Raw genomic sequence first — 8,642 nt, forward strand, 5'->3', positions numbered from 1 at the left:
GTCACAGAACTATGCTTTAGATGTTACTATTTTAAACAATCTTATGCAATTTCAGTTTACAGTGATTACAAATTGATTATTGATATGTTTTATTTCCTTGAAATAGGCCACATGTGGAGATTTTCCACTAAGGCACCAAGACTCGTCAAACCTCTACATCAAAATACTTATTTGTAAGACAACTGGAGTGACACTCGCCAAACTTCTAGTATAGCACACCACGATTTTACAGCTGAATATCGACAAAACTAGGACTTTTTACCTCCAATGCCTACATCAACACTAGCTGCTACAGATCATGGACAGATGTACAGGAATATAAACCTTTCACACACTATAACACATGACACCTTGAGAGATTCACCATCAACTCTGCCAGCACCACCACCACAACAATTACCACCATCACAACAATCGTCACCGCCAGCACCACCATCACCCATCCTATCACCACAATCACCTCTGCCAGCACCATCCACTGAAACTGAAACACTTCACATGTCATCACCACCACTTAGACGCTCATCCAGGAAGCACAAGGGAGGACAACAGGAAAAGGTACATTTAATAAGAATTTTATAGCCTTGAAACAATTGGTAGTTTTAAAATTACTGGTAATAAGAAAATATTGCACTTAAGCATTAAAGATTAATTTTCTTTTATATTTGTATGATTTGAATTATTTTCATTCCTATTTAGTTGTTAGTCTATTTAATTTATAGCTTTTTTGTGTGTTTTAGAATTTCTATTTTTGTGTACGTGTTTTAATAACCAAAACTTTCATTGAATGCAACTATAATTACAGTGTTTTGATGATGTTTGAGAAAAAAATACTTTTCCAGATAAAGCTTGTCGAGGGTAAAACACGGAGGTAGACCCGGATGGCATGAGGATAGCCACTTCTTCCGCAAGGAAATCGAAGAAGCCAGGGTACACACTTTGTTACTAACTCCTGGCAGAGCTTTTCTCCTTGCAAACTCTGGCCATTTCTCGTGGCCAGGGCATAAGGAAAAAGACACGCGGCTAGGATAAGGCTGTCCGTAAAATATCAAACTGTTCCAACTGTATTAACTTCTCTGAACTACCTAAATATGACGTCATAATAGCATATGACGTAAAGATTTTTTAGCGTTGTTGTTTGATTCAAGTGTCTGAATTGTTCTTTAAGCTTAAGTGTCCTTTTAAGATGTTGAACATTTGCAATTTAATATCGTTATTCCTTTAACTTGTCCGATATACATATATTCAAACAATAACAAAAAATTGACTGCAAAACGCTCCCCCTTACACGTCCGTGGACAGAGTTAGAATCTATAAATCGTGTATATATTTGATTGGCACAAGTGATTAATAAGGATAAATTGAAGATATTCGCTGTGAATCTACTAGAGAAGTATGTCCTCTAACTGAATTTTGCTGGGGGATTGTATGTAATTTATCTTATTTTGTATTAATTGCGATTATGAGTGGAAATTGCCCCCTTGTATACGGGTAAGTTGAATTTCTCATTGAATATTTTCTAAAGAAATAAAATTCAGACTTGCCCCCAGCACTTTATATGTACCAAAGATCACGATGAATTGACTTATGGGACAAATTTTTCTCAATAATGTTGTTTTGCACTTGTGCCGATGCGATTTTTGTGCAACATTTAGGAATTTATAAGTGTCATTCACGTGATCAACGAAGTCATGTGACATCTCAGAAATGCATTATTATAATACTTGTTTACACTCTCATCACAAGTTGACTGCAAATTCATACATAGATTACAAATTGAAATCAAAATCTAGCTCAGAATAAAAGGTATATTTCATGCATATTAAACCTTCGGACAGCCTTAACATAGCTGCGCAACGGAAGATCAAGGCCCGTACTTGATGGCGACAAAATCAGTGTCCTTACAAGTAAGAAAACATTCATTCTCCTGTTATTAAGTTTTCCTCATAAAATTTTGCTATTGCAAAATTTACAAAAGAATTTTTGAGTATCTTAAATATACAATGACAAAATGATCCTTTAAAGCATTTTTATATTGATCTGTCTTTTTCAGATTTTGTTGTTGTATGGTGCAAGAAAAACGGCTTCCTTGTTGGATCAACCATATGATGCCATAACAGAGAGAATCAATATTCTAGGAAACAGTTAAGGCCGAAAAAAAAATAAATGTGACTCTGACTTGAATCTTTACATGCATGAACATGCATGAAGAAAATTTTTACTTTTACAAATGCTGAAACTTTAATGTTACTCTGACTTGAATATATAAACGCATGAACATGTAGGAAGAAAATTTTTACTTTTCAATACAAATGTTGAAACAATGCGACTCTAACTTGAATGTTTACATGTATGAACAGGTATGAAGAAAATTTTTACTTTTCAATACAAATGCTGAAACTTGTTCTGCTATTTTCTGTATTGTTTTTTTTTAATATGATTGATCTTTTGCGATTCCATAGGGGCGAAGATGTGCGGAAATTCAGGTATTAAAATGAAGTATATACTAGGCGTCAACCAGGCGTATTTGCTGCTTTGAATCATACTTTCAAGGAGGCGTCACTAATTTGCATATTACGCCTCTTAAGGCGTCGCTTATTTACATTTTTCGCCTCGAATTCCTGTCCAATTCCTCTTGGATTCTGGCTAGGTTACACCTGGAACTTTTACATTGCCTTATATGCATTTCCACTGAAATGACGCCCGGGATCTCTCACAAATTCCTCCTCCTATACGCCCCATTTCCAGGCGTTACTTTTCGTGCAGGAATCTCCGGTTTCTCATGGGCGCAATCATTTTACTGTTACTGTTATTTGTTAGTTTTGTTCTTTGCTTAATCAGAGGATGAATTTTTATTGAATATTGTTAAAATATTGTCATTGTTTACGTTCGTAAGGAGACACGAAAATTTGAAATGACTTAACTTGTGCTATTTCCTCGTTGATAATGATTCTTTCACAGTTTACCAGGTTGTTAATGTCCAGCAGTAGGTACTTGTTCAGTGTTATTTTCTCTCTATGACTTAGATTATCTTCCCATCATTTTTTTTTTCCAGAAGCAGCAAAGGTACTGATTATGTATAGAAATTTAAAAAAATGGTTTTGTTTAAAATTCAGCCCTTCACTCACACAACTAAGAACTACGCACGCTAACCCTCGATTCCCGCCTACATTTTACACCCATTTAATTCAATACTAATGGCAATTTGGCCGTAAAATCATTGTTCAATGCAAAAAACAGTTCAATGGTAAATGACTGATAATTTTAATACAAGTGTTTAATAGTTAATTGCCCTCAATTCCAGCTCTTTAAATAAGGGGGGTAGACGATACTTTCCAATGAAATCGGGCTTTAAAGCATCTCCAAATTTTAAAAGTCTTGGATATGAATAAATGTTCCTTATATCTTTTCTTATGTTTTACGCATATAAAATTAAACATATGTAACTGACAAAATACAACGTTTAAGTTGTAAACCCTTTCGAAATTGGTGAAAAAATGAGCATTTTTGTCGGTTTTTTTTGTCTGTAAACATCCCCCCCCTTGAAACACAAAAAGCTTTGGTATGAATTTGTGAAATAACGATCCATATTAACTGTTAAAAGGAATTTTTGTTTCACGGGGAGGGGGGGGGGTAAATATATTTTCCGTCTTCCGTTGATTTCTATAGTGAAAAAAGTTTTACCAAAATTATAGTTATCTCTCTTTCTTTTCCAAAATAAGTTATGTTTTATGAAAATTCATATAAATATTTACATAAATATGAAAAGTCATTCAAATGTGTTAACTTCTGAAAATTGACTTGGAGGTAGGCGGGGGAACAATACTATCGTTCGCAGTTCTTTTAGTTTTGAAGAACGAGTTATAATAATTATCGTTTTTTCAGTTTTCGTTTTTAAAAGTTTTTGTTCGTTTTCCGTGTCGGAAGTGTGAACGTTCGTGATCGTTCGTGTCACTGTATTGCTCAATAAATTTGCCACTCCCGGAATGAGGCTTTTATCTGACTTCAGTGCCTGAATGAGGTCTCAAAAATAGTTGTTCGTACGGCTTCAATTGGGGACGTGAAAATCACTCCAGTGGGGCATAAACAAGTACATGTACAATTAAATCAATACATTTCGTGATAATTCCATAATACTAACAGTTCAATGTGATTGTCTACATAAAATGAGTGAGATACGGAACTAAAACTATCATCCGGCATACTGTGCCTTCGGCTGTCATGCTCTTTGTCATAGTGCGAGGAGAAGTGGGTGTCATTAAAAGTCACAAAGTATTGTCTGTAGGTCTTTCGAAGATACTTGTTGAGTAATCTTCTTTCTTTTCAAATTCCATTTTCATTAATCCAGATTATTGAAAATTTTCTCTTGTCATTATCTCACTTAATACACATGTTCAGCAACACTTTTCGCATTACGCACAATTCCCACAATATTACAATTTTCTGTCATTTAAACTGCAAACTTGGATTTCCAACTGGACTTCAAATAGGCAGTGATACGGGGGAAGGCGTGGTATTTGCCATGCCTTTACGGATTCTGTCCATTTGCTGTGCACCAAACATCCTAAGAATAACGTCCATATATATTTCAAGAACGTTGTAGCACTAATATTTCAAGAAGGTTGTAGAACTAAGGAAAGAGAACACATCGTTTCAACCATATTTGGACAATAAGGCATGATAAATAATGTAGTCAGACGACGATTCATTCTCCGACTCCAAAACAGTGGACTTGGACTGTCATATAAAGCACACATTTCCACATTTTCAACAACAATTTGAACATCGCTTAATGCCTCTTCTCCAAAAAGGTGTACAACCCCGTTCAAACAGGCATCATCAACGAACGATGGAAAAACAACAAATCCGAATCAATGAACAATCGTTTAAAGCAGTCATTAAATTTGAAACCACATAAACTACCGAACCTCATGACAAAAATCAACAAAGTTAGTTCCATCCAGAACGACAAACTCCGCCGTGCTTTTCATGGCAACGGGAATTACGTCTTGGAGGACTCGCTGAAACAAAACAAGGTTGCCCCCGACGTATGGCTAACGTTGAGTCGATCAGAGGAGAACATACGAGTGTGGAATCTCTCAAGTCAGAAACATGTTGCCCAAGACAGGACCAACTACATAAAGATTACATATTATAGCATCCAGGTAAAAGACTTATTTTAATGATTATAAAATATAATACTTTAATGATTTAAAACTGTTATTCTTTTTTGCTGATTGTTATGAATATGTACGTGATTTTTTCTCCAAAATACATTCATCAATGTGATGATTACTCTTTCTTTATATATATTACACCCAATACCCAAAGTGGAGAAAAAACCATGTCAGCGGAAAACCTAAAGCACAGCGAACCAGGCATTGGGGACTTGTGATTTTTAATGGTTTGTATCAAAACACCGATAATGACTTCACGGACCTGTGACCGATTTTTGACGAAACGCCGATAATGATCCATCTGTCACCAGTGTGTGACTTGATCTGTGACATACATAAACAAACAGAAAGCGAGTTCCATTATAGAACCAATTTGTTTCAAACATTAAATATAAAGTGAGTTGTAATAATTTATGTATCTGTGAAAAAAAAACAAAGTCTTGGCTTTGGTAGAGCGTCGTGTTTGATACGATAAAGACAGATCATTAGTAAGTTTCTCTGTTAAGTATATTTCATGTAAACTGTTTAATATTTAATTTAATGTAAAGTAACAAACTGCACCCTTCTGGACCTGAAGTACTTTTCAATATAATCTGTGATAATTTTAACTTGTTCCAAGTTACGGCGCATTGTCAATTCAAGCTTTAGTTCCTTGCGTAAGGGGTATGGAGGGGGTGCCAGTTTTTTTTTCAACATCCTCCTCTTTAGAGCGCGTCGTCTTCTGTTAAAAGAAAATCAAATAGATTGATCATGTAGTATTTGATAATGATATTGAATAAGTAAGTCTGGTTTAAATAGTTACAAATATTTTATTCTACCAAATCAACCATACTGAGGATTCACATTAGATGTGATTCAGTGATAAAGTCGTCTTGATTCAGCAACAATGTAAGATAATTCCAGCATTTGATTTCTCCAAAAATATATAGCGTTTTTTCTAGATACGTGTTCTAGATTTGTGGATTTCATGACATTGGACTATATTTTATCTGTATTCAACGTTTTGTACGAACAGAACGATATTTAAACATCGGATGCTGTGCGATTTTTAGTGGCTTTGTTTCCACCTTTACCTTCGCCATTGTGAACTTTTAACTTTTTGGTTGTTGGATATGAATTAGTCGGAAAAATCGAGTGAGAGCATAAGAGCCCAAAGTTGTTCATCTGCTACGATTAGTAGTCACGAAAGTGACACACAGTTGCCGTTATTGGCCGAGAATGATTCATTGTTGACAACATCTACTGGGACGGAAAGAGCTTTTGTGTTATGCGCAGAATTGAATGCGCAATCGTCAAATATGGCAGCGCCCATGTTAAACGAACAGATTCAACAACTACTGAAACAAAATGTAGGCCTTTCAACTACCAATAGGTTTTGATGTAAAGAACGATAACTCATTACCGGAACGTGTTTACAACTTGTATGAGGTAGCTAACTGTTTTTAAGTATGTCAATTTTTAGCGTTTTCCAAGTTTCTCTTCACTGTCAGTGGAAACTTATGGTTTAAAAATTCAGTACAAATGGTAAACGTTTTTGTCATGTAGTTACAGACACTGTACAAAAATATAAAATTGAAAATTTTAATAAAAATATAAAGTGAAATCAAACCCCATTCTTAATTTTTACCTGATTAAAATTTTAAACTTTGTCGTTCTTCTTTGTACTTAGTAACAAGAATAAGATAATGAATTATTGCATTTAATTGTAGAAATATATAACTTTATAGAAGAATCACAACAAAGCACACACAAAAACATGACATTACCAGATGAAATCCCGCGCAAGCGCGAGGAATTGAATTTATACCACTTCCGACAGAAAAAATCCAATATATATATTGTATATACATATATACATATACATAGTTTCCACTGAGAGCCTACAGGCTTATAGCAGGAAGAAATACTTTGTTCAAAATCCCGCATGAAGTAGAAGTACGTCTCCACCCCCACCCCCCACCCCTTGTAAAACTAAAATAACAATTTCATTAATTGACGTTTATTGTGAAACCTGTTACATACTGTTATGGATATTGTATATACTGTGTTATAGATATTGTAATTCAGATGCTCTTATCTCATTTCCGTCAAGAAATGCACAATTTACTGAGAAATTGATTGGGGGGGGGGGGGGTTAAAAATTCACAGGTACTTGGGTCTGTTTATAAATATGTATGTACCTTATTGATATGTAAAAACTGTACCTTACCTCTTTTTTAAACATCAATAAGGTACATACATATTTATAATCCAAGACCCAAGTACCTGTGTAAAAATTAGCTTTTATATGACGCCCTATGAGTACACTGGGGGATTTAGACGAGGGGGGGGGCAGCTCCCCTCACGTTTTCTGTCCAAAGTATACATAAAATTTAATGAATCAATTTTTTGGGTGTGTTCGTGGGCCCCTATCCCAACGCCAAACTGCCCCCCCCCCCTTTTCAAGATTCCTGGATCCGCCACTGGAATAGGCCGAGTATTTGATACAAAAGACTTTATTCAGAAAAAAAAACGAAATGTATTGATTAAAGCACATAATTTTACAACATAATTGTATTTGAACAATGCCTTATTCATTAATTTTCTCTTTTCATGTAAGTAAGTTTATTACGAAGTACAAATTGTACTTCGGGTTCGTTGCAAAGATGCTCTCAGTGAGGAATATATACAAATTTTACCGATAAAGGATGATGTGACATAACTGCTATCTGGGGCCCCTTTTTCTACGACGAATTATATTTAATCTAGAACGATTTTGATAGTTTTCATACATGAGTGAATAAATACGACGCCTTTTGAATAGTTTCAATAGTTCCGACAAATTTTAATTATAAGGATTACTGCATTATCTATGATTTTTTTTACCCTATGACAGCAAAATTCGGCCTCCAGGTTTGTGACAATAGGTTCTTTTATAAAAAAGAACAGGCGGGTCTTAGTACAATAGAGGGATATGCATGTTTGAGGAATCTACCTTATATGGCTATTGTTATTATTTCGTACTTAGTCGCTTACCGAGAACAACTGTCCAATCCGATGACAGAACGAAAAAACATGCTGGTTTACTATATGTTTACATTTTATCACAGGCACGTGGTTTAGGTCAATTTACACAATATCTCTACTACATTTCAAACTTTTAATGGTCAGCCAAGGCTATTTATACATAAAAATACGCATGGAACCGCGGTGTTTACCGTTTAGGGTCAAGAATGAAACTTCTATTCACCGATTCACGGGAATACGGTTGTAGACCTATAGCTAGCGAATTGCCCACCGAACGCTTTACAAAACTTTTAACTATGTATATTTATAAATCAATTGTTTGTAAATGTGAACTGGGAAATTGTAGATCCGTGTCTAATCTGTGACTCAAACATAAAAAATGTTTATCGGAAAGCAGGTTAAAAAAATCCAATCTTTTTTCCAAGCATAAAATGTCCTTAGTATTTTTGTGGTACTCAC

At 34.9% G+C, this 8,642-nt stretch overlaps 1 long non-coding RNA gene across 1 annotated transcript; it reads left to right on the forward strand.

The window, feature by feature from the left end:
* The first annotated feature begins 14 nt into the window (after positions 1 to 14).
* Positions 15 to 2,404, forward strand: LOC133180262 (uncharacterized). The gene is made up of 3 exons (XR_009720300.1): positions 15 to 558; positions 843 to 1,907; positions 2,054 to 2,404. It is a non-coding gene; the product is annotated as an uncharacterized LOC133180262 (long non-coding RNA).
* The last annotated feature ends 6,238 nt before the right edge of the window (positions 2,405 to 8,642 follow it).

Source organism: Saccostrea echinata, unplaced genomic scaffold (assembly GCF_033153115.1).
Source record: "Saccostrea echinata isolate AGI-Se365-2 ecotype Australia unplaced genomic scaffold, CSIRO_AGI_Sech_v1 ptg000006l, whole genome shotgun sequence".
NCBI classification, from domain to species: Eukaryota; Metazoa; Mollusca; class Bivalvia; order Ostreida; family Ostreidae; genus Saccostrea; species Saccostrea echinata.